This window comes from Lethenteron reissneri, unplaced genomic scaffold (genome assembly GCF_015708825.2).
Source record: "Lethenteron reissneri isolate LAM-NWPU_2019-01 unplaced genomic scaffold, ASM1570882v1 scaffold_1546, whole genome shotgun sequence".
In the NCBI taxonomy this organism is placed as follows: Eukaryota; Metazoa; Chordata; class Hyperoartia; order Petromyzontiformes; family Petromyzontidae; genus Lethenteron; species Lethenteron reissneri.
Window position 1 is genome coordinate 82,883 of NW_026891274.1, and position 27,901 is coordinate 110,783.

Below are 27,901 nucleotides of genomic sequence, written 5' to 3' on the forward strand. Positions count from 1 at the left end.
CTCACTCAGATACAGGTGCCCGTGGACACAGCCACTCACCCACCCATCCACCCACCAACTCACACAGCCACTCACCCACCTACTCACTCACCCTCATACCCACTGACCCACACACCCACTTACCCACCAACTCACCCGCACACCCACTCACCCACCAATTCACCCACCCACTCACCCAGACACCCACTTACCCACCAACTCACCCGCACACCCACCCAACCACTCGCGCACACACACACTCACTCACTGACCAACCCACTCACTCACCAACTCACCCACCCACACACCCATGCACCCACCAACTCACACAGCCACTCAGCCACTAACTCACTCACCCACTGACCCACACACCCACTCGCCCACCAACTCACTCACCCTCATACCCACTGACCCACACACCCACTCACCCACCAACTCACTCACCCACTGACCCACACACCCACTCACCCACCAACTCACTCACCCACTGACCCACACACCCACTCACCCACCAACTCACTCACCCTCATACCCACTGACCCACACACCCACTCGCCCACCAACTCACTCACCCACTGACCCACACACCCACTCACCCACCAACTCACTCACCCTCATACCCACTGACCCACACACCCACTCACCTACCAACTCACTCACCCACTGACCCACACACCCACCAACTCACTCACCCTCATACCCACTGACCCACACACCCACTCACCCACCAACTCACTCATCCACTGACCCACACACCCACTCACCCACCAACTCACTCACCCACTGACCCACACACCCACTCACCCACCAACTCACTCACCCTCATACCCACTGACCCACACACCCACTCGCCCACCAACTCACTCACCCACTGACCCACACACCCACACACCCACCAACTCACTCACCCTCATACCCACTGACCCATACACCCACTCACCTACCAACTCACTCACCCACTGACCCACACACCCACCAACTCACTCACCCTCGTACCCACTGACCCACACACCCACTCGCCCACCAACTCACTCACCCTCATACCCACTGACCCACACACCCACTCACCCACCCACTCACTCACCCTCATACCCACTGACCCACACACCCACTCACGCACCAACTCACTCACCCACTGACCCACACACCCACCAACTCACTCACCCTCATACCCACTGACCCACACACCCACTCACCTACCAACTCATTCACCCACTGACCCACACACCCACCAACTCACTCACCCTCATACCCACTGACCCACACACCCACTCACCCTCGTACCCACTGACCCACACACCCACTCGCCCACCAACTCACTCACCCTCATACCCACTGACCCACACACCCACTCGCCCACCAACTCACTCACGCACTGACCCACACACCCACTCACCCACCCACTCACCCTCGTACCCACTGACCCACACACCCACTCGCCCACCAACTCACTCACCCACTGACCCACACACCCACTCGCCCACCAACTCACTCACCCTCGTACCCACTGACCCACACACCCACTCACCCACCCACCCACTCACCCTCATACCCACTGACCCACACACCCACTCACCCACCAACTCACTCACCCTCATACCCACTGACCCACACACCCACTCGCCCACCAACTCACTCACCCTCATACCCACTGACCCACACACCCACTCACTCACCAACTCACTCACCCTCATACCCACTGACCCACACACCCACTCGCCCACCAACTCACTCACCCACTGACCCACACACCGACTCGCCCACCAACTCACTCACCCTCGTACCCACTGACCCACACACCCACTCGCCCACCCACCCACTCACCCTCATACCCACTGACCCACACACCCACTCGCCCACCAACTCACTCACCCTCATACCCACTGACCCACACACCCACTCGCCCACCAACTCACTCACCCACTGACCCACACACCGACTCGCCCACCAACTCACTCACCCTCGTACCCACTGACCCACACACCCACTCGCCCACCCACCCACTCACCCTCATACCCACTGACCCACACACCCACTCACCCACCAACTCACTCACCCTCATACCCACTGACCCACACACCCACTCGCCCACCAACTCACTCACCCTCATACCCACTGACCCATACACCCACTCGCCCACCAACTCACTCACCCTCATACCCACTGACCCACACACCCACTCGCCCACCAACTCACTCACCCACTGACCCACACACCGACTCGCCCACCAACTCACTCACCCTCGTACCCAATCCCCCACCGAAGGTGCTGACGCTGGACTCGATGCACGGGGTGACGCTGGGGGCGGCGGTGGTGCAGATGGTGAATCTGCACAAGCTGCGGCTGCTGAACTGCACCGTGGGCGTCGACAATCGCGCACTCGCCTTCCTCAGCGAGGAGCTGCACCAGCTGGAGGTGCGTGGGTGGACGGACGGGCGGGCGGGCGCGAGGGTGGGTGGGTGGCTCGGTCTGAGCGGTCCATTCGGCTCCACTGATCCCGGCCGTGACATCGCCAAAAACTCACCTCCCCCACCAAATGTATGAGTCACAATGTCGGGGACCGACATTCACCGTGCGCCCCCCCCCCCCTCCGGTCCAGCGCCCGCTCGCAGGTGAAGTTTGCAATCAAGGCGGAGGTCCCGGGCTGGCTGCGTGAAATGCGCCACCTGGAGGAGCTGTCCCTGGAGGGGCCCCTGACGCCGGCGCTCCTCAAGCCGCTGGGCGACCTCAGGCGCCTGCAGGGCCTGCGCCTGACCACCAGCGTCGCCCGCCTCCCGCCCGGCCTGGCCTCCGGCGCCGCCGGCGGCCTGCGCTCGTTCGCCCTCGACAACGGCGGCGCGCGCCTCGAGTCGCTGGCGCCCCTGAGCAAGCTGTGCGGCTTGGAGACGCTGCGGCTGACGCGCTGCGGCCTGGAGCCCGCCGAGCTCGCGCGGCCCCTGCTGGCGCTGGGACGCCTCAGCGAACTCGACCTCTCCCGCAACGGCCTCCGCTCGCCGGGAGACGGCGACGACGACGCGGCGATGTTGCCGGCGGCCGCCTGCAAGCGCCTCGCCATCCTGCGTCTCTCGGACAACGCCCTCGCGAGCGTCCCGCGCTTGGCGGCCGCGGCGGCGCTGCGCTCGCTCTTCCTCGACGGGAACCTCATCGGGGGCGAGCTGCCCGCCGGGCTGTTCCGCCTGCACGGCCTGCAGGTGCTAGACCTGAGCCGCAACGCCATCGTCACCCTGCCGCCCGAGGTGCGCCAGCTGACTCGGCTGAGCACCCTCCGCCTGTCGGGCAACGCCCTGCAGAGTCTGCCCGACGAGTTGTTCGGCTGCGAGGGGCTGCGGACGCTGGTGCTCGCCAACAACGAGCTGCGCGAGTTGAGCGGCCTGGTGGGGAGGCTGTCGAGGCTGCGCCGCTTGGAGCTGGCCGGGAACCGGCTGACGGAGCTGCCGGCCGAGCTGGGGGAGTGCGCGGAGCTGAGGCGCGGGGGGCTGCTGGTGGAGGCGGAGCTGTTCGAGTCGCTGCCGGCGCAGGTGAAGGAGGCGATGCGGGGCGAGCACAGCGGCGCGGCGACGCAGAGCCCCCCTGGGAGCCGGGAGAGAAGCACAAGGAACTGAGAGAGAAACCCAAGAAAGTGAGAACCCCCAAGACACCGAGAGACTTTCACCGGTAATTACAACCGGCATTGGCAACTCCAGCTATACAGCAGTAGGCAGCGTCAGGGTCGGGTCGAAGCCACGGCCTCCTGTATAACAGGTGAGGTAGTTAACATCTGAATCAACAAGGCCTGTATAACAGGTGAGGTAGTTAACATCTCAATTACCAAGGCCTGTATAACAGGTGAGGTAGTTAACATCTGAATTACAAGGCCTGTATAACAGGTGAGGTAGTCAACATCTGAATTACCAAGGCCTGTGTAACAGGTGAGGTAGTCAACATCTGAATTACCAAGGCCTGTGTAACAGGTGAGGTAGTCAACATCTGAATTACCAAGGCTGTATAACAGGTGAGGTAGTTAACATCTCAATTACTAAGGCGTGGACACCAATGAAGGTGCAGACGATCACCAGACTGAGTTTCACGTGAAGTAGCTTGCCTGATAACAGTGAGTGGAGTTAGTACGATTAGGGGTTGACAGGTCTGGGTGTAGACACTGATAAGGGGTCTAACACCTAAATAAATAAAAACTTGTATTAGGAGAAGCCACCGTTGGACAATTTGGACCCCCGTTTTTGTTTGTTTTTCCCCGTTGGCTCCAAGCACTTGATCATAGCCCCCAGCTTTTAAGGGCGGTCCGTGAATCGCCACTTCTCACCCCTTTCGCCGCGATGCCCGAGAGCGTGAATGCAAACGGTAAAACGTTTCCCCGTCTTGACCGGGCCGTCTTTGTTTCTTACGTCCCGTTGATTGCGTTGCCTCGGGCGGTCTGTTTGTCCCTCCTTGAAGAGACACACGCGCGGCCAAAGGAGATGCTGCTTGTACACATTGTCCCAGGGCTGGAAACCCAGGATCTCGGATGTCTCCATCTTAACCATTGTGAATCCCCCGAGAGACACGGCCATTATGAATCCACTGAGAGAGAGACTGCCTTTGTGAACCCTCTGAGAGACACGGCCATTATGAATCCACTGTGTGTGTCAGTGTGTGTCAGAGTTGTGGGGAGCGGTGGTGTAGCGGTTATCGCTACGCTGCGCTACGAACCCGGCGACCCGGGTTCAATTCCCACTCACTGCTAATACCAGTGACGATTATCTGAACCGGTCCTGGGCCTCCCCTAAGTCGACTCGGCCTCAAATAAGTACCTGGTGCGATGTGTGAACATCGCCACTGGGGAGACAAAGGCGGTCGGACGTGGTGTTGGCCGCACACCCCCTCGTGTACCGTTCCAGCCTTTATAGGTTTTGCTGCTACTCGCTAACAGCGCTTGCCCCTACAGTCTGTCAGGGTCGTTTGTCAGCCCACGAACCCATAATGAAGGGGGCCATTTTGGGTTCGAACGCATAACCCAGGAAATAACCTTGATGGATTGGTATAGTGAAAACCTACTTGGTAAACGAAGGGGCCGTCCATAAATGACGTCACGCACCTGGGGGGGGGTCAGACATTTGTGACTATGTGTGACAAGGGGGGGGGGGTTGAGAAATGTGACGTCACATCCAAATGCGCAACTTTGAATTAATATAGACGACACGTTCTACTGAATTAAATAGACTTTTTAATAAATGTTTTCTCCTACGACATCAGAGTGCAGCGCCACATTAAATACGCACTGCAATGACAACACTGGTCAACACACTTTTTCTGGCATGAGGTATTCCAACGGTTTTAATGTAATTGTGGGGTGCTGCTGATTCCAAATCTGGCATCAGTTTTTGTCTATCACGTCAGGTTTTTGAGATATCAAAGATTGCATTTTCAATAAAAACTGCGGAAGAAAAATATTAAATAAATGTGGATATCTACATAAAATGATATTATAAACGCACTATCCTAAAAATACAGCACCATACACCATATTTTAACACTAAAGCAGTCACTGACTCGCAACAACTTGCAATCATAAGTGACGGAGTTAATTTCGGGTAAAATCAATGAAAATGGGGTATGCCGATAGCATAAAAATTAGATGTGATAGAGCAAATCTGAGATCAGATTTGGAATCAGCACCCTGAAATTAGTCTAGAACAGCTGCAAAAGTCCAGGCCAGAATTTTAGTTTTTTTTGTTGTTGACCAGTGCAATAGAAGACAGATCATATTCTTAGGTTTTTTCCGGTAAAGTCACGTAGGTAAAAAATTAAAATTAATAAAAGTAAAATAAAATAAAAGCTTGTGTTGCCTCCGAAACGTCGTGATTTTTATTTTATTTTGCAGAGGCGGCACGGGGGATCTGTCTTCTAGATTTGAAGCATTCGTGACTGCAAGGATTCATATTCTTAGGTTTTTTCGGTAAAGTCACGTAGGTAAAAAAATTAAATTAATAAAAGTAAAATAAAATAAAAATCACGACGTTTCGGAGGCAACACAAGCTTTTATTTTATTTTTATTAATTTTAATTTTTTACCTACGTGACTTTACCGGAAAAAACCTAAGAATATGAATCCTTGCAGTCACGAAAGCTTCAAATCTAGAAGAAGACAGATCCCCCGTGCCGCCTCTGCAGACTCTAAGGGCAAGTGCCTTGAGCCCTTTTGAAGGGCGGCACTGTGGCACGCGGGGGCGCGGTGTGCCCACAACCACTCCCGGCCGCCTTTGTCTCTCCCACTGCTGATGGTGACTGCCACTGCACCACATGCTCTCTTGAGTGTGCGGGTTGAGAAGCGGGTGAATGTGCGGTTGAATGATTGAGTGTGCGGTTGAGTGAGCGGGTGAGCGGATGAGCGGGTGAGCGTGCGGGTGAGCGGATGAGTGAGCGGATGAGGAGTGGGTGAGTGTGTGGGTGAGCGGATGAGTGGGTGAGTGTGCGGGTGAGCGGGTGAGTGAGCGGATGAGGAGTGGGTGAGTGTGCGGGTGAGCGGATGAGGAGTGGGTGAGTGTGCGGGTGAGCGGATGAGTGAGCGGATGAGGAGTGGGTGAGTGTGTGGGTGAGCGGATGAGTGGGTGAGTGTGCGGGTGAGCGGGTGAGTGAGCGGATGAGGAGTGAGTGTGCGGGTGAGCGGATGAGTGAGCGGATGAGTGAGTGGGTGAGCGTGCGGGTGAGTGGATGAGGAGTGGGTGAGGAGTGGGTGAGCGTGCGGGTGAGCGGATGAGTGGGTGAGCGTGCGGGTGAGTGGATGAGTGAGCGGATGAGGAGTGGGTGAGCGTGCGGGTGAGTGGATGAGGAGTGGGTGAGCGTGCGGGTGAGTGGATGAGTGGGTGAGCGTGCGGGTGAGCGGATGAGTGAGCGGATGAGTGAGCGGATGAGGAGTGGGTGAGCGTGCGGGTGAGTGGATGAGTGGGTGAGCGTGCGGGTGAGCGGATGAGTGGGTGAGTGTGCGGGTAAGCGGAAGAGTGAGCGGATGAGGAGTGGGTGAGCGTGCGGGTGAGTGGATGAGTGGGTGAGCGTGCGGGTGAGCGGATGAGTGGGTGAGTGTGCGGGTGAGCGGATGAGTGAGCGGGTGAGAAGTGGGTGAGTGTGCGGGTGAGCGGATGAGTGAGCGGGTGAGAAGTGGGTGAGTGTGCGGGTGAGCGGATGAGTGAGCGGATGAGGAGTGGGTGAGCGTGCGGGTGAGCGGATGAGTGAGCGGATGATTGAGCGGGTGAGCGGATGAGGAGCGGGTGAGCGGATGAGTGAGTGAGCGTGTGGTGAGTGTGACTGAGACCCACTCAGTGAGTCTCTGAGACTCACTCTGAGATTCACTCAGAGACTCAGACTCACTCAGAGACTCAGAGACGCATCCAAAGACCCACAGACGACCACAATCGATTCCCATGTTGTCCCAATGGGATTCGATTCCATCCACTCTAATCACTAGCAAGATCGATTCCCATGTTATCCCAATGGGATTCGATTCCATCCACTCTAATCACTAGCAAGATCGATTCCCATGTTATCCCCATGGGATTCGATTTCATCAACAAATCACCACAGTAGATTCCCATGTTGTCGAAAAGGTATTCGATTCCATTATACTACCGTACTCGCTACCACTGGATTCCAATGCAATTCCAATCGGAATTGATTGACTTCGTCCAATTCTCTGCAAGAATCAATTCTCAACGTCCCAATCGATTTTCTCTCCACGTCACTCGGGAAGCTACAACACGTGGGTCTGTGTGGTCGTTCATGACGATGCACAAACTCTGCACACTTGGCCTACTCTTCCACTTCGTGCTGCCTCTCCACCACCACCTCGTCACATGTAACCACGGTGAGCCGAACCGGTCGATAAATCGGGTACCAGGTTGACTGGGGAGCGGTGGCGCAGTGGTTAGGTCACTGTGTGTGGATGCTCATGCTGCTGTGGAGTGGCTCATGCAGCCAGCTATGGCTGCAAAGTTTTGGTAGTACGTGTTGTTTATGCTATTGTGAAAATTCCGTCACAGTTCCTATGATTGCTTTTTCATTGCTTTCATGGCTTTATTTTGGTGATTTCGAAAAGTGTATTGGTTTAGCCATGTTTGTTTGTTGTAGTACAGAGTTAGACTGATGGCCTTAATCTAAGTTGTCTTGTGGTTGTTGTTTGACTTGCATCCTACTGGGATGTTTGCACACAGCGTTGGGGTACTGTGATTTTTTTCTTGCAATATTTTGCTGTCTTTTCTTGGATTTTCTGTTTGCACTTAGTCACATAGTCACTTTAAGATGTTTTCTTGTTCATGTTTTTTTGTTGTTGCGGTTGCACCCGATTCAAGAGCCGAATGGCTCACAGGGCTACACCTAATACATGAACTTGAAATAAATTAACTTGAACTGTGTGTGGAGTGGTTACAAATACAGGTAAGTCCCCGGCTTACGATGATCCGATATCGATATGGCAAAATGGTTAAATGTTTTACATTTCGCGTTACTGAACGCATCTCCCGCCTTGTGTGGCAATGCCTCTCACTCTCGGCAGCGGTAGACGGAGTTCAGTTGTCTCTGTGTTTGTGTGTTTCATGAATCTTGGTGAGTACAGTAGAATATGATACGTTATGATACGTTCAATGCATGTATACACTACACTATACACTACACTATATACTACATTACACTATACACTACATTATACACTACTATACACTATACACGACACTATACACTACATGATTACTATACACTACTATAAACTACACTATTACACTACACTATACACTACTATACACGACACTATACACTACTATACACTACACTATACACTACACTATACGCTACTACACTATACACTACACTATACACTACACTATACACTACACTATACACTACACTATGATACGTAGCTTTAGCGATTTCATTTTAGGGTTACCACGATACGTTAAGATACGTTCAATGAATGTTAGAAGTTTTTATAGCAGATAGGATTGTTTCCTGCAAAAACTTTCTATGAAATTGCAGTTCATATAGGTAGACTAAGAATTTAGCTTGTTTTTTTACTTTACATTTTACCGTACAATACAGTATTGTAAGTAATAAGCACACACAGTATATAGTTTATACAGTACGCTACTGTAAATTGCTCTGTTTTGCTAAATTATCACCGTTCTTCGATGGGGTCGTCGTAACACATCTCCATCGTAAGTCGGGGACTGTCTGTACATGCTGTAGTGAGAGTCGTAAGTCGGGGACTGCATGTACATATTGAAGTGGGAGTCGTAAGTCGGGGACTGTCTGTACATGTCGCTGTAGTTAAGAGTCGTAAGTCGGGGACTGTATGTTCATGCTGTAGTTAAGAGTCGTAAGTCGGGGACTGTATGTACATACTGTAGTGAGAGTCGTAAGTCGGGGACTATCTGCATATGGCGTTGTGGTGAGTCGTAAGTCGGGGACTATCTGTACAAGATGTGGTGAGAGTCATAAGTCGGGGACTGCCTGCATATAGTGGTTATTGTCGTAAGTCGGGGACTATCTGTACATGGCGTTGTGGTGAGAGTCGTAAGTCGGGGACTGTCTGTACAATACATTGTGGTGAGGGTCGTAAGTCGGGGACTGTCTGCACAATGCAACACCCGTGGGATAGCAACAAAAATCTAACCAGAAAACTATAGACAGACATATAAGCAGACAGATATCACCAAGATACATAGAGAGAGAGAGTAACACAGGTACAGAGAGGGAGATCGTCTCTGTGGCGAGGCCTTAAATAGACAGAGGGGGGGGGGGGGGCGGAGAGAGGGAGGGGGTAGAGAAAACATTTACATGTCAATGAGTACGAAGAGACGCGTGGTAAAGTACACACTAAATTAAATAACCTAGCAAAATATCGAAATGTTATGTAATACAACACAGAGAGTCAATCAACACACAACGCATAGCCTGGTCGATTACGTATTTCAAAGATTGCTAAGTTAGAATTTAAGTGTGAAAATTCCAAAGAGAGACAAAACATACAACAAGAGGAACGGAGACACACAGACAGAGCAGAACATAAGAACGACAAAAAACGAGTGGAGACAGAAAAAGGACACTAAATACACAGGGAGAGAGAGAAAACAAAAAACCCAAATTTAAGATCGAACCACTTCTACGGGGAAGTTTCAAGTTTATCTTTTTCTCTCTCTCTGGGTTTTTTGTTTTCTCTCTCTGCCTGTGTATTTAGTGTCCTCCTCCTCCCCCTCCTCCTCCCCCTCCTCCCCTTCCTCCTCCTCGTCGCTGGCGCTCACCTGGCCGCCCGTGGAGATGCAGCGCCGCCACCCGCCGCCGCTGCGTCTCTTTCAGCCGCTACGGAGACGCGGAGGAGGAGGAGGCGGTGGGGGGGGGGGCGGTCGGAGGCCGGAGGCACCGTGCTTTGTGACGCTGCCGGCGGCGGCGGCGGGGAGCAGGAGGGGAGGGAGGAGAAGAGGAAGGAGGAGAAGGGGGGGGAGCAGGAGGGGAGGGTGGAGGAGAGGAAGGAGGAGGAGGGGGGGGAGGGTGGCTTCTGCTACGCGGCGTGGCGCAACGTGTCGGGCGACATCTTGCTGGAGCGCCAGGGCTGCTGGGTGCACGACTGCCGTGGGAGGTGAGGAGGCAGACCAGCAGCCCGCCCACCGGATCCCCCCCCACCACCTCCTCCCCCCCCCCCCACCTCCTCCTCCCCCCACACCTCCTCCCCCTCACGACCTCCTCTCTCTTCCTCCCCCCCACACCACCTCCCCACCTCCTCCCACCTCCCCCCCCCTCCTGCTCCCTCCCCCCCACCCTCTGGGTGTCCCACTGTGATCAGGAGCAAGTGCGTGGAGTCGAGTAGCAACCCGTTTGTCTACTTCTGCTGCTGTGACAGGGACCTCTGTAACGTCGACTTCGCCCGACGGCCCCGGCCACACGGTCAGTCTTGAGCCGCGAGAGACGCCGGAGATGGTTCACGAGGCGGGAAGAATCGATGCCGTTCCAGCTCTCTCTCGTTGTCGTCACGGCCCGGCCAGGCCTGGCTGGTGTTGGCCAACGGCAAAGAAACGATTTTTTTTACGACCGAGAAAGGTGGATCATTTAAAAGGATGATCATAATTAATATTGCAATGTATGAAGAGCTACAATCGTGCTCTGTGGCGCGACGCGTGGTTGATGTCAAATAAATAAAATATTTTATTTTCTACCTACATGAGTAGAAAATAAAATATATTATTTTATTTTATACCTACGTAACTTTACCGAAATAACCAAAGAGTGTGTATGGGAGCCTTTAACATTAAAGTCTATGGGAGCCTTTAACATTGAAGTCTATGGGAGAATTTAACATTGAAGTCTATGGGAGAATTTAACATTGAAGTCTAATGGAGACTCTAACATTGAAGTCTATGGGAGCCTTTAACATTGAAGTCTAAAGGAGAATTTAACATTGAAGTCTATGGGAGCCTTTAACATTGAAGTCTATAGGAGAATTTAACATTGAAGTCTATGGGAGCCTTTAACATTGAAGTATATGGGCGACTTTAAAATTGAAGTCTATGGCAGCCTTTAACATTGAAGTCTATGGGAGACTTTAACATCTATATATATAAAATCGCAAATTTGTCTGTCTGTCTGTGTGTCGCCGGACCATACGCAGTTTCATTGGACGAAATGTGAGGGATTTGCGAGACACGATTGGTCCGTTTGGTTTTCCACGGCGGTTGCCCCTGGCAACGGGTAGCGACGCATTCGCTGCGGGGTGGACGCCATTTTTAATTCCCGTTAAAAATATGTGCACGCATTAACACGCGACTCTGAGGTAAATTCATCAAAGTTTCACGTCCTCTTCACTCCCCCCCACCCCAATGTGTGCAATTACTATTATAGGGTCGGTACATAATAAAATTATAGCGATTAGACAGTATTATTGTAGCGCGGGGGGGGGGGGTAACGACCCCAGTACCCAGCCTCAGCCGGGTGGGCAATTTAGGCGAGGCCGGAGGCTCTGCACGGTACTAGGCCTCGACACCCCACCACACTATAGGCCGTACATATTACTGCACAGCGGCCGAGGAGATCGTGGCTGGGGGGGGGTGGGGGGGCAGGGGTAGCAGCCCATCTGTGTATATATGTAAGGTTATTAAGAAATATATTTTTCACCCGGGCAACGCCGGGTACTTCTGCTAGTTGAAGTATATTGGAGCCTTTAACATTGAAGTCTATGGGAGAATTTAACATTGAAGTCTATGGGAGCCTTTAACATTGACGTCTATGGGAGCCTTTAACATTGAAGTCTATGGGAGAATTTAACATTGAAGTCTATGGGAGAATTTAACATTGAAGTCTATGGGAACCTTTAACATTGAAGTCTATGGGAGACTTTAACATTGAAGTCTATGGGAGGATTTAACATTGAAGTCTATGGGAGCCTTTAACATTGAAGTCTATGGGAGCCTTTAACATTGCAGTCTATGGGAGACATTACCATTAAAGTCTATGGGAGACTTTAACATTGAAGTCTATGGGAGACTTTAACATTGAAGTCTATGGGAGAATTTAACATTGAAGTATATGGGAGCCTTTAACATTGCAGTCTATGGGAGACATTAACATTAAAGTCTATGGGAGACTTTAACATTAAAGTCTATGGGAGACTTTAACATTGAAGTCTATGGGAGACTTTAACATTTAAGTCTATGGGAGAATTTAACATTGAAGTCTATAGGAGAATTTAACATTGAAGTCTATGGGAGCCTTTAACATTGAAGTCTATGGGAGCCTTTAACATTGCAGTCTATGGGAGACATTAACATTGAAGTCTATGGGAGCAGCCCCTGTGAGTGCCTTCACAGCTGAGCCTCCTGTTGCAGAGGTCACTCAGCAGCCTACGCCGGTGGCCAGGCCGGTGCCCACGCCAGTGACCCTGCTGTCCGTCACGACGCCGCTGCTTCTGCTGCTGCTGCTGCCGCTCTCCGTGTGGACGTACCGGCGATGCCGCAAGCTGACGCACGCCACAACGCCTCCGCAGGTGGTGGTGGTGCTGTGTGTGTGTCTGTGTGTGTGTGTCTGTGTGTGTGTGTGTCTGTGTCTGTGTGTGTGTGTCTGTGTGTGTCTCTGTGTGTATCTCTGTGTGTGTGTGTCTGTGTGTGGCCTCAAGGTGCACTTGGCCTGGCACAAGCGTCGTGGTGACGTCACCGCCACTTAGTGGCGAATGGCGGTTGTTGTTGTTGTGTCTGTGTGTGTGTGTGTCTGTGTGTGTGTGTCTGGTGGGGAGCGGTAGTGTAGTGGTTAGCGCGCTGCACTATGAACCTGGCGATCCGGGTTCGATTCTCGCTCACGGCGAACACCAGTGACGATTATCTGAACCGGTCCTGGGCCTCCCCTAGTTCGACTCAGCCTCAAATGAGTACCTGGTGCGGTGTGTAAACATCGCCACTATTGAGACACGTGGAATGTTCGAACGCTCACTGCGGAGGAGAGGCTGCCACACCTCTGTCGGGAGCTGGACCGGTACCGTCTGGATCTTTGTGGCATTCAGGAGGTCCGGTGGACCAGCTCTGGATGCTGCCACTATGAGGGGTGGACAGTCCTCTACTCGGGGCAGAAGACTACTAAACAATAGGGAGTGGCTCTTGTTTTGAAAAAAAGAATGAAGGGGGTGTGGGAGCGTGGCAGTGAGGTGTGGGAAGCTGTAAGCCCCAGGCTATTTTGGGCTTGCCTTCCCATCAACCGGAGGTGAGGACTGGTGGTCGTGGTTACTTATGCCCCCACCGAAGACGAACATCCGTGGAGGGATACAGGCAAGGCCAATGAGTCAGATGCCTTCTATGACCTGTCACAGGTGCTGGCTAAAGTGGCCCCTCGGGATAGAGTCATCTTGTTGGGTGACTTCAATGCCAGAGTTGGCCATGATGCTGGCACCTGGTCTGGAGTGATTGGAAGGCATGGGCCAGATCAGCTCAATAACAATGGTAGGAGGCTGCTAGATTTTTGTGCAGCCCATGGGCTTGTAATTACCAACACGCTGTTCAGGCATCGGCACATCCACACTACATCATGGATGCATGCCGGGTCCAAGTAAGAACATCTGCTGGGCTACATAGTGACGGATCAGCGGATGCGGGCCCATGTCCTTGACACCAAGACCTACTGTGGAGCTGATCTGCCCCCTGACCATCGACTAGTCATCTGTAAGATGCGCCTGCCATTCTTCCATTCCGGTGGTGGGTGGACACCCAGGACCCCATTCCAACCTAAGGTGGCTTGGACTCAGCTTGTAGGCAGGGCAGCCTAAATGTTTCTAACCGGCGAAGATGCTTCGTTTTGGTCGGGTTTAAGCAGGCTGGATTGTGTGAGGAGCTCACAAATCCTTGAAAGATCTGGACAAAGACCCATGGGTGAGCTCCTCCGGCAGACAACGCTGCGTTGGCTGGGCCATGTAGCCCGCATGCCAAGTCGTCGCATGCCTAAACAGCTTTTGTTCGGCTGGATCCAGGGGGCTAAATGGGCACGGCACGGGCTAGAGAAGAGATGGAGTGATGTGGTACAGGAGGACGTGGAGCTGAGTGGGCTTGCCTGACTAGTACCAGCGGTGTCAAGATCGGCCTCTGTGGAGGAGGCTCGTGAAGGATGCTACTGGGCAGTTGGAGGCAGTCGCCCTCCAACAACAATGGAGGGCGGAGGAGCGACGCTCACAACAACGAGCGGAGCGCCTGGTGGCTAAAGCATAGCAAGTCGGCACAGTAGGGGGCACAGGTGGTGCATCAGCCACTCATCTCAGTCAGTCGACCAGTGGCACCTGGGTCTGCCCCGTGACCTCCTGCCAGCGGGCGTTCTTGTGTATAGTGTAGTGTATAATAAGTGTATGGTGTAGTCACTTGCCCTGCCGGTCTGTCCAGGCTACGCGGCGGGGGGTCTCTGCTGTTGACGGCAGCGAGGCTGCCCGACGCTCCATTCCGCCAACAGGAGGCGGTGAGCCTGACGGCGCTGCTGCCGCCGCTGCTGCTGCTGGACTTACGAGCCGGCGGTCGCTTCGGCTGCGTCTGGCGCGCTCAGCTCCTGTCCGAAGTCGTCGCGGTGAAGATTGTCCAGACCGTGGTGAGACCCTGCACACACACACACACGCACACACGCATACACACTCACACACGCACACACACACACTGACCCTGCGCGACACGTGTTTCTACAGACTCACGGAGGCCCACAGAGACCCACAGCGACCCACAGTGACCCATAGAGACCCACATCAACCAACAGAGACCCATAGAGACCCACACAGACCCATAGAGACCCACAGCAACCCACAGAGACCCATACTCATAGAGACCCACAGCAACCCACAGAGACACACGGAGGCCCACAGAGACCCACAGTGACCCATAGAGACCCATAGCAACCCACAGAGACCCACAGCAACCCAAAGAGACCCACAGAGACCCACATCAACCAACATAGACCCATAGAGACCCACACAGACCCATAGAGACCCATTAGAGACCCATACTCGCAGAGACCACAGCGACCCACAGAGACCCACAGCAACCCACAGAGACCCACAGTGACCCATAGAGACCCATTGAGACTCACAGCAACCCACAGAGACTTTTAGAGACCCACAGAGACCCATAGAGACCCACATCAACCACCAGAGACCCACAGCAACCCACAGAGACCCACAGTGACCCACATCAACCAACATAGACCCATAGAGACCCACAGTGACCCATAGAGACCCACAGAGACCCATACTCAGAGATTCACAGCAACCCAGAGACCCACAGCAACCCACTGCGTGTGTCTCCGTGTGTCTGCGTGTGTCTCCGTGTGTCTCTGTGTGTCTCTGTGTATCTGCGTGTGTCTCCATGTGTCTGCGTGTGTCTGCATGTGTCTGCGTGTGTCTCTGTGTGTCTCTGTGTGTCTCCGTGTGTCTGCGTGTGTCTCCGTGTGTTTGTGTGTGTCTCCGTGTGTCTCCGCGTGTCTGCGGTGTTTCCGTGTGTCTCCGTGTGTCTGCGTGTGTCTCCGTGTGTCTCTGTGTCTCCGTGTGCGTGTGTCTCCGTGTGTCTGCGTGTGTCTCCATGTGTCTCATATGTCTCCGTGTGTCTCCGTGTGTCTGCGTGTGTCTCCGTGTGTCTGCGTGTGTCTCCGTGTGTCTCCGTGTGTCTGCGTGTGTCTCCGTGTGTCTCCGTGTGTCTGCGTGTGTCTGCGGATCTCGCCGCGTGTTTCTCGCGGGACCACGGCTTCCCCCCCGCGAGACTTCTGCTCCTCTGGACGCGACCTCAGCCTGAGCAACTTCACACGTTTGTCTCCTCCTCCTCTCCCCGCCATCGTCGTCGGCGCTGTCTTCGTCCGGGACGCTCGCAGAACCAACGGCTGTGGCAGAACGAGGTGGACATTTTCGTCACACCCGGCCTGAGTCACCACAACCTGCTGCAATTCATCGGCGCGGAGAGGCGGGAAGGGAACGCCGAACCCGAGATGTGGATCATCACCACCTTCCACGAGCGGGTTCATAGACTCACTCACCGTGCAGAGACTCACAGACTACTCACATAGAGACTCACAGACTACTCACATAGAGACTCACCGACTACTCACACAGAGACTCACAGACTACTCACACAGAGACCCACAGACTACTCATGTAGAGACCCATAGACTACTCACACAGTAGAGACCCATAGACTACTCACGTAGAGACCCATAGACTACTCACACAGAGACCCATAGCCTACTCACATAGAGACCCATAGACTACTCACACAGTAGAGACCCACAGACTACTCACATAGAGACCCATAGACTACTCACATAGAGACCCATAGACTACTCACACAGTAGAGACCCATAGACTACTCACGTAGAGACCCACAGACTACTCACACAGAGACCCACAGACTACTCACACAGAGACCCATAGACTACTCACACAGTAGAGACCCATAGACTACTCACACAGAGACCCACAGACTACTCACACAGAGACCCATAGACTACTCACACAGAGACCCATAGACTACTCACACAGAGACCCATAGACTACTCACACAGAGACCCATAGACTACTCACATAGAGACCCATAGACTACTCACACAGTAGAGACCCATAGACTACTCACGTAGAGACCCATAGACTACTCACACACAGAGACGCACATGTAATGGGTTCAATTGAAGCGCACACTTGAACTTGGAGGCAACCATCCCGGAGGGCTGCTACAAGCAACACCTCCCCTGCCTCCCTAAAGAAGCCTCAACACTAAATAAACTTACGAAATACTCTGAGGACTGAAAATCCTACATCGCCACAAATCCCAGCCTTCAATATTGAAATCAAAAAGCTAATCAATCAAGCCAAAACAGAACGCAGACACGAGTTTGTTGAATCTTTTGACCATCGCCAAAACTCATCAAAACTTTGGAAGATCATCGAAGCCTTAAACGGACACTCCAAACCCACCACCCAATTGTGCAATCAATTTCAACAACAAATCCGTCATAAACAACAACAACATCACCAAACAGAGGTGAAACTCGCTATCAAAAAAGCCAAAAATTATTCCGCAATTGGTCCGGATGGCATAGCTATGCCCGATCTCAAACACCTCGGCCCCCCTTGGCATCGAGTTTCTCGCCTACACCATTAACGCCTCGCTCCCAGTGCAACCTCATTCCGGCCATCTGGGAATCATCGACAATCATCCCACTTCCAAAACCCAGCAAAGACCTCAATCAAGCGACGTCCCACAGGCCGATTTCCCTACTTTACTTGAAACGCTCTTCAACCAAATAGCGCCACCACATCGAAGTTGAACCACTTGCACACCGCTGCCACCATGCACCATCACCACCACCACTACTACCACTACTACCACCACTACCACTACTACCACCACCATCACCACTACCACCACCATCACCACTACCACCATTATCACTACCACGACTACCACCACCACTACCACGACTACCACCACTACTATCACCACCACCACTACCACCACTACCACCACCACCACTACCACCACCACTATCACCACTACCACCACCACTACCACTACTATCACCACTACTATCACCACTACTACCACCATTACTACTACCACCACTACAACCACCATTGCCACTACCACCACTACAACCACTACCACCACCACCACCACTACCACCACTACCACCACCACTACACCGCTACTACCACCACCACTACCACCACCACTACTACCACACACCATCACCACCACTACTACTACCACACTACTACTACCACCACCACTACACACATCACCATACTACCACCACCACTACTACCACCACCACTACCACCACTACACTACCACCACCACTACTACCACTACACACCTCACCACTACTACCACCACCACTACTACACCACCACACTACCACCCCACCACTACCACCATTACCACACACTACTCCACCATCACCACACCACTACCCACTACCATCACACTACCACCACTACTACCACTACCACCACACCACTACCACACACTACCACACCATCACCACTACCACCTACCATACCGACTACCACCACCACACCACGACTACCACCACTACTATCACCACCACCACTATACCATTACCACCACTACACCACCACTACCACCACTACCACGACTACCACCACCACGACCACGACTACCACCACTACTATCACCACCACCACTACCACCATTACCACCACCACTACTACCACCATCACCACCACCACTACCACGACTACCATCACCACTACCACGACTACCACCACTACTATCACCACCACCACTACCACCATTACCACCACCACTACTACCACACCACCACTACCACGACTACCATCACCACTACCACGACTACCACCACTACTATCACCACCACCACTACCACCATTACCACTACCACCACCATTACCACCACCACCACTGCCGCTGCTCCCCTCTGACCGCCGCAGGGCTCGCTGTGCGACCACCTCAAGGGCTCCACGCTGTCGTGGCACGAGCTCTGCCACGTGGGCGAGACGTTGGCACGCGGCCTCGCCCACCTCCACCGCCACGTGCACGGAGGCAAGCCGGCCATCGCCCACCGGTACGTCGCTAGCAGGCCGCCCACGGATCACCGGGGGTGGCGGCGGTGCGGGTGGCGGAGTGGGTGGGGGGTCCCTGCCGACCTCGGGTTCGGACTCCGCCAGAGGTCGCAACCGGGTACCCGATACCCGTACCCTACCCGATACCCAGCTACCCGTACCTGGCCGGGTACGGGTACCCGTTTGCGACCCTGGTGCGGTCGGGTACGGGTAGGCCGTGAGTCACCGGTGAGTCACCGTTTGTCACTCGTTTCGGGTAGGGTACGGGTAGGGAACGGGTACCCGTACCCGGCCGGGTACCCATTCCCTACCCGTACCCTACCCGAAATGAGTGACAAACGGTTACTCACCAGTGACTCACGGCCTACCCGTGGGTACGGGTACACATTTGCGACCTTGGTGCGGCCGGTTACGGTTACGGGTAAGGAATCAAAACCCGTTTGCGACCTCTGGACTCCGCTTGCTCCTCACGCAGCCCCCTCTCACCCTTCGACCGCTTGAACGCGTCACCGTGCCCCCCCGCCCCCCCCCCCCCCCCCGTCTCTCCCGCAGCGACTTGAAGAGTAAGAACGTGCTGCTGAGGAGCGACCTGTCGGCCGTCGTCGCCGACTTTGGCTTGGCGCTCAAACTCCAGCCGGATTGCCCACCCGTCGACATCCCGCGGGTGAACACCGACGCCGGGGCCAAGAGGCGGAGACGCCAAGAGGCGGGAGGGTGCCGATAGAACCTCGTTTGCCGGAAGAAAAAATTTGATAGTTGTTTTTTTTTTACCCTTTTATCTGTGCAACAAGACTAGGCTCTCTGGAAAGCTGTCTCGGGTGTGGACCAATAAACTTCAAGGACAGTGCATACATTATCAGAGTTATGTTTTTTGTTTGCATTCCGACCGCAGGTATTGTGGTCAATGCAAACACGACTCCTCGTAAAAAAGGTGTCAGTTTCGTTGCCAGATTGAAGGGTTAAAAAAACAACGATCAGACTGGAGAGCGTCGTGCCGAGCGTGACGTCTCCGCCACCACCGTTGCACCCCGCCGCAGGTCGGCACTCTCCGCTACATGGCCCCCGAGCTGCTGGAGGGCGCCATCTGCTTGCAGTCCGACGCCTTCCTTCACATCGACGTCTACGCGCTGGGCCTGGTGCTGTGGGAGATCGCCACGCGCTGCATGTCCAGTGGCGGTGAGCGGAGGTGGCGGTGGTGGTGTGGCCCCAGGGGCGTGGTGCTGGCCGGCCCTGGTCACCTCTTGTCACACGGTGCCGCCCCACGTGATGTGGGTGGGGGGGTCTTTCTGTGCGTGTGTCTGTGTGTGTGTCTGTGTGTGTGTCTGTGTGTGTGTCTGTGCGTGTGTGACTGTGTGTCTGTGCGTGTGTCTGTGCGTGTGTGTGTGCGCGTGTTTGTGTGCGTGTGTGTGTGTGCGTGTGTCTATGCGTGTGTCTGTACGTGTTACTGTGTGCGTGTGTCTGTGCATGTGTCTGTGTGTCTGTGCGTGTGTCTGTGCGTGTGTGTGTGTGTGTCTGTGCGTGTGTCTGTATGTGTTACTGTGTGCGTGTGTCTGTGCGTGTGTCTGGTCTGTGTGTCTGTGCGTGTGTGTGTGCCTGTGTCTGTGCGTGTGTCTGTGCGTGTGTCTGTGCGTGTGTCTGTGCGTGTGTCTGTGTGTCTGTGCGTGTGTCTGTGCGTGTGTGTGTGCGTGTGTCTGTGCGTGTGTCTGTACGTGTTACTGTGTGCATGTGTCTGTGCGTGTGTCTGGTCTGTGCGTGTGTCTGTGTGTGTGTCTGTGTGTCTGTGTGTCTGTGCGTGTGTGTGTGCGTGTGTGTGTGCGTGTGTGTGTGCGTGTGTCTGTGCGTGTGTCTGTGCGTGTGTCTGTGCGTGTGTGTGTGCGTGTGTCTGTGCGTGTGTCTGTACGTGTTACTGTGCGTGTGTCTGTGCGTGTGTCTGGTCTGTGCGTGTGTCTGTGTGTGTGTCTGGTCTGTGCGTGTGTCTGTGGTCTCAGTTAGCTGATGAAAGTTCTCGACCGTCCAACTTTCAAAATGCATCATGGATGCATGCCGGGTCCAAGCAAGAACATCTGCTGGGCTACATAGTGATGGATCAGCGGATGCGGGCCCATGTCCTTGACACCAGGACCTACCGTGGAGCTGATATGCCCTCTGACCATCGACTAGTCATCTGTAAGATGTGCCTGCCATTCTTCCATTCCGGTGGTGGGTGGACACCCAGGACCCCATTCCAGCCTAAGGTGGCCTGGTCTCAGTTAGCTGATGAAAGTTGCAAGCGAGAATTTCATCATCGCTTGCGGCTGGGGTTGGCATCGTCCCCCACTCCTCCTGATGTCGAGGGTAAATGGGCGAGGTTTGGGACTGTGACTCGTGCAGCTGCAATGGCTGCTTTGGGTACACGGTCAAGACCTCCCCAGAGACCCTGTCTGACAGAGGAGGTGTTCAGGCTGGTTGAGAAAAAGCGACAGGCCCACTCTTATCGTCTACAGCATCCCATGTCAGAGAATGAGGAGGCTTACCGCAGCCTTTGCTCGGAGGTTCGGACAGCCGTGAGGCACTGCAAGGATGGGTGGTGGTTGCGGGTTGCTGAGGAGATGGAGTCTGCCTCAGTGGCCCGCGATCACAAATCACTATTTAACTGCATCAAAAAAGTAACCTGCAGCGCCACACCTATTACCATCACTAGGGGAAAGAACGGTGATCCAATCTCCGACCCCCAGAAACAGGTTTGCAGATTTGCTGAGCATTTCTGTGAGGTCCTGGCGGAGGGGAAATCCCTCAACATGGAAAACATCATGGCACAAAGTGGGGATGACCCTGCTGAGGCTGCGGTGCCTCATATATTGGAAGAAGAAGTCACCCCCTGTGAGTGGCTGGCTGAGGTGCCATCTGTTGAGGAAGTACTGAATGCGATCCAGAGTCTGAGACCAGGAAAGGCACCAGGCAGAGATGATCTCCCAAGCGAAATGCTGAGGGAGGGTGGCGTTTGTGCACAGACTGTCCTACATTAAGTCATAACAACAGTCTGGGCCACTGGACGGGTTCCGCAGGATTGGAAGGATGCCCTGGTGGTTCCCCTCTTTAAGAAGGGGGACCGCACAGACTGTAACAACTACAGGGGCATCTCACTCCTCAGTGTGCCGGGAAAGGTCCTGACATGGATTTTTCAACATCGCCTTGCTAGGCACGCTGAGGAGAGGCTTGCGGAGCCTCAATGCGGTTTCAGGAAAGGGCAGTCCTGCACAGATACCATATTTTCAGTCTGTCTGCTACAGCAGATGTGTAGGGAATTCCAACAAGACCTACATCTCTGCTTTATTGACCTGGTCAAGGCCTATGATACCATCAGTAGGCCTGGGCTCTGGGTTGTTCTTCGTGCTTTTGGAGTCCCTGACCCTCTGCTCACGCTCATTAAGGACCTTCATGATGGTGAGTGGGCCCGGGTAAAACTACGTGGCCGGGAGTCAAAACCATTCCCTGTACACCTTGGGGTGTGACAGGGATGTCCTCTGGCTCCCACATTATTTAACATCTATTTTGACCACGTCATTCGTGAAGCCTTCAATAGCTGTACCGGGGGAATTTCCGTTTGGTACAGATATAATGAGAGGCTGATCAATGCCCGGGTGCGGTCAAGGGATGGCTCCCTATTGCTCAACCACGTTATGTATGCCGATGATCTGCTAATTGCTGCTCACTCGGAGGAGGTGGAGACGCTGCTGGTGAAACTGGAGCGTGCCACTAAAACTAAGCACCTGCCTGGGTATTTTGTACCATCAGACACTCCACCCCCATAACTCCCAATCAGTTGTGGAGAGAATGGAGAGTTTCCCATACCTGGGCAGTGTGCTCATGACCGGTTCCGGTTTAACAGCAGAGGTCTCACTCCGAATCAGTCGAGCAGCAATATCTTTTCATCGGTTGCGTAACGCTGTGTGGAAGCTACCTGGTCTGTCGCTCCGCACAAAGCTTCAGGTCTTCTCAGCCACGGTCATTCCCTCCCTTCTCTACGCTTGCGAAACGTGGACCCCCTAATGGAGCATCTTCACCGGTTAGAAACATTTAGGCTGGCCTGCCTACGATCCATCCTGGGTTTAACCAGGCTGGATTGTGTGAGGAGCTCACAAATCCTTGAAAGATCTGGGCAAAGTCCCATCGGTGAGCTCCTCCGGCAGGCAAGGCTGCGTTGGCTGGGTCATGTAGCCTGCATGCCCAGCCACCATATGCCTAAACAGCCTTTGTTCGGCCGGATCGAGGGGGCTAAACGGGTGCGGCACGGGCTAGAGAAGAGATGGAGTGATGTGGTACAGGAGGACGTGGAGCTGAGTGGACTTGCCGATGCCTGGTACCAGCGGTGTCAAGATCGGCCTCCGTGGAGGAGACTCGTGAAGGACGCTACTGGGCAGTTGGAGGCAGTCGCCCTCCAACAACAACGGAGGGCGGAGGGGCGACGCTCACAACAACGAGCGGAGCGCCGGAGTGGCTAAAGCACAGCAAGTTGGCACAGTAGGGGGCACAGGTGGTGCATCAGCCAGTCATCTCGGTCATCTCGGTCAGTCGACCAGTGGCACCTGGGTCTGCCCCGTGACCTCCTGCCAGCGGGCTTTCGACAATTCACGTGGCCTCAAGGTGCACTTGGCCTGGCACAAGCATCGTGGTGACGTCACCGCCACTTAGTGGCGAATGGCGGTTGTTGTTGTTGTTGTCTGTGTGTGTCAGTGTGTGTGTGTCTGTGTGTGTCTGTGTGTGTGTGTCTGTGTGTGTGTGTCTGTGTGTGTGTGTCTGTGTGTGTGTGTGTCTGTGTGTGTGTGTGTGTGTCTGTGTGTGTGTCTGTGTGTGTGTCTGTGTGTGTGTGTCTGTGTGTATCTCTGTGTGTGTGTGTCTGTGTGTGTGTGTCTGTGTGTGTGTGTCTGTGTGTGTGTATGTGTCTGTGTGTGTGTCTGTGTGTGTGTCTGTGTGTGTCTGTGTGTATCTGTGTGTGTGTCTGTGTGTGTGTGTCTGTGTGTGTGTGTCTGTGTGTGTGTGTGTCTGTGTGTATCTGTGTGTGTTTCTGTGTGTGTGTGTCTGTGTGTGTGTCTGTGTGTGTGTGTGTCTGTGTGTGTGTCTGTGTGTGTGTCTGTGTGTTCTGTGTGTGTGTCCTGTGTGTGTGTCTGTGTGTGTGTGCCAGGCATGCTGGGTGAGCACCGCGCTCCTTGGTGGACGAGGTGGGTGAGCGCCCCACGCTGGATGAGCTCCGGCACTTCGTGGTGGACGGCAATGGCCGCCCAGCGATCCGGGAGGCCTGGCTCAAGCACCCGGTCGACGTCTCACTCACTCACTCAGTCACTCACTCAGTCACTCAGTCACTCTCAGTCACTCACTCAGTCACTCACTCACTCACTCACACACTCACACACTCAGTCACACACTCAGTCACTCACTCAGTCACTCAGTCACTCACTCAGTCACTCACTCAGTCACTCACACACTCAGTCACTCACTCAGTCACTCACTCAGTCACTCACTCAGTCACTCAGTCACTCAGTCACTCAGTCACTCAGTCACTCACTCAGTCACTCAGTCACTCACTCACTCACTCAGTCACTCATTCAGTCACTCACACACTCAGTCACTCACTCAGTCACTCACTCAGTCACTCAGTCACTCACTCAGTCACTCATTCAGTCACTCACACACTCACACACTCAGTCACTCACTCAGTCACTCACTCAGTCACTCACTCAGTCACTCACACAATCAGTCACTCACTCACTCACTCAGTCACTCACTCACTCAGTCACTCACACAATCAGTCACTCACTCAGTCACTCACTCAGTCACTCAGTCACTCACACAATCAGTCACTCACTCACTCAGTCACTCACTCACTCAGTCACTCACACAATCAGTCACACACTCACTCACTCAGTCACTCACTCACTCAGTCACTCACACAATCAGTCACTCACTCAGTCACTCACTCAGTCACTCACTCAGTCACTCAGTCAATCAGTCACTCAGTCACTCACTCAGTCACTCAGTCACTCATTCAGTCACTCACACACTCACACACTCAGTCACTCACTCAGTCACTCACTCAGTCACTCAGTCACTCACTCAGTCACTCACTCAGTCACTCATTCAGTCACTCACACACTCACTCATTCACTCAGTCACTCACTCAGTCACTCACTCAGTTACTCACACAATCAGTCACCTCACTCACTCAGTCACTCACACAATTAGTCACTCACTCAGTCATTCACTCAGTCACTCACTCAGTCACTCACTCAGCCACTCAGTCAATCACTCACTCACTCAGCCACTCACTCACTCACTAACTCGCTCACTCTCACAGACTCACTCAGTCACTCACTCAGTCACTCACTCAGTCACTCATGCACTCACTCACTCAGTCAGTCACTCTCTCTCACTCACTCTCTCTTTCTCACTCACTAACTCGCTCACTCTCTCATGCTCGCTCACTCACTCAGTGACTCACTCATTCAGTGACTCACTCACTCACTAACTCTCTCACTCACTAACTCTCACTCACTAACTCGCTCACTCACTCAGCCACTCTCTCTCTCGCTCACTCACTCAGTTAGTCACTCACTCTCTCACTAACTCGCCCTCTCACACACTCACCCACTCACTCACTAACTCTCTCTCTCTAACTCTCTCACTCACTCTCCCACTCTCTCTTTCTCACTCACTCGCTCGCTCACTCACTAACTCGCTCACTCGCTCGCTCGCTCACTTGCTCACTCAGTCAGTTACTCACTCAGTCACTCCTTCATTCACCCACCCTCTCACTCAGTCACTTACTCAGTAACTCACTCATTAACTCACTCATTAACTCGCTCACTCCCTCACCCACTCACTCACTGACTCACTGTCTCACTCACTCACTGACTCACTCACTGACTCACTCACTGGCTCACTCACTCACCCACTGACTCACTTACTCTCCCACTCACCCACTTACTCATTCAGTCACTCACTCACTTTCTCGCTCACTCGCTCACTCACTCAGTCAGTAACACACACACTCACTCCCTCACTCACAAACTCTCTCACTCACTCACTCTCTCTTTCTCACTCGCTCGCTCACTCACTCACTCGCTCACTCACTCACTCGCTCACTCACTCGCTCACTCACTCAGTCAGTAACACACACACTCACTCCCTCACTCACAAACTCGCTCACTCACTCAGTCTCTCTTTCTCACTCGCTCGCTCACTCACTCACTTACTCACTCACTAGCACTCTCACTCAGTCACTCGCTCGCTCACTCACTCACTCGCTCACTCACTCACTCATTAACTCGCTCGCTCACCTCGCTCACTCACTCACCCCACTCATTAACTCGCTCGCTCACTCGCTCACTCACTCAGTCAGTCACTAACTCTCTCACTAACTCGCCCTCTCACACACTCACCCACTCACTAACTCTCTCTCTCACTCACTCTCCCACTCTCTCTTTCTCACTCACTCGCTCGCTCACTCACTAACTCGCTCACTCGCTCACTCACTCACTCACTCCTAGCACTCTCACTCAGTCACTCGCTCGCTCACTCACTCACTAACTTACTCGCTCACTCAGTCAGTTACTCACTCAGTCACTCCCTCACTCATCCACACACTCACTCAGTCACTTACTCGCTCACTCACTCACGAACTCGCTCACTCGCTCACTCACTCAGTCAGTCAGTCACTCACTAACTCGCTCACTCGCTCACTCACTCACTCAGTCAGTCAGTCACTCACTAACTTGCTCACTCACTCTCATAGACTCACTAACTCACTCTTTCCCTCACTCACTCGCTCGCTCACTCACTGGCTCACTCACTCACTCACTCACTGGCTCATTCACTCACTGGCTCACTCACTCACCCACTCACTCACTCACTCTCTCACCCACTTACTCGCTCACTCACTCACTGGCTCATTCACTCACTGGCTCACTCACTCACCCACTCAATCACTCACTCTCTCACCCACTAACTCACTCGCTCACTCACTCGCTCGCTCGCTCGCTCGCTCACTCACTCTCTCACTCACTCACTGGCTCACTCACTCGCTCGCTCACTCACTGGCTCACTCATTCACTGGCTCACTCACTCACTCACCTACTCACTCACTCACTCTCTCACCCACTCACTCACTCACTAACTCACCCTCTCCCTCACTCGCTCGCTCACTCACTGGCTAACTCACTCACTCACCCAATCACTCACTTACCCTCTCACCCACTCACTCACTCACTCTCTCACCCACTCGCTCACTCACTCACTGGCTCACTCACTCTTTCCCTCCCCTCCTCCCTCCCTCCTCTGTCATCCCTCCTGGTCAATGTTACTAGGGCGCAGATGTTGACTACCTCACCTGGTCTACAGGAGGACGTGGGTTCCATCCCGACCCTGACGATGTCTGCCGCTGTATTTGAAGTTGCGTTTTAACCTCGGCTGATGGTCACTCATCCAGCAGCGGATTGACCTCGTGGTGGCTTGGTGTTGGTGGTGGTGGCGGTGTCTTGGTGGTGGCGGTGGTGATGGCTTGGTGGTGGTGGCTTGGTGTTGGTGGTGGTGGTGGTGTCTTGGTGGTGGTGGCGGTGGTGGTGACGATGTTGGTGCGTGACTCCCAGGGACTGTCCCAGCTGTGTGTCACCATGGAGGAGTGCTGGGACCAGGATGCGGAGGCTCGCCTCTCGGCGCACTGTGTGGAGGAGCGTCTGGCGCAGCTGCGGACCGACCCGGGGCTGCCTGCTGGCAGCGGTGGTGGTGGTGGTGGCAGCGGTGGCACCACAGCCGCCCCTCCACCCACCACCACCGTCACCGCCACCGTCACCGCCCCTCCACCCACCACCACCACCACCCGCCCCTCCACCCA

At 53.8% G+C, this 27,901-nt stretch overlaps 1 pseudogene; it reads left to right on the forward strand.

The window, feature by feature from the left end:
* On the forward strand, positions 1-27,830 carry LOC133362610 (activin receptor type-2B-like; annotated as a pseudogene).
* Positions 27,831-27,901: the final 71 nt, after the last annotated feature.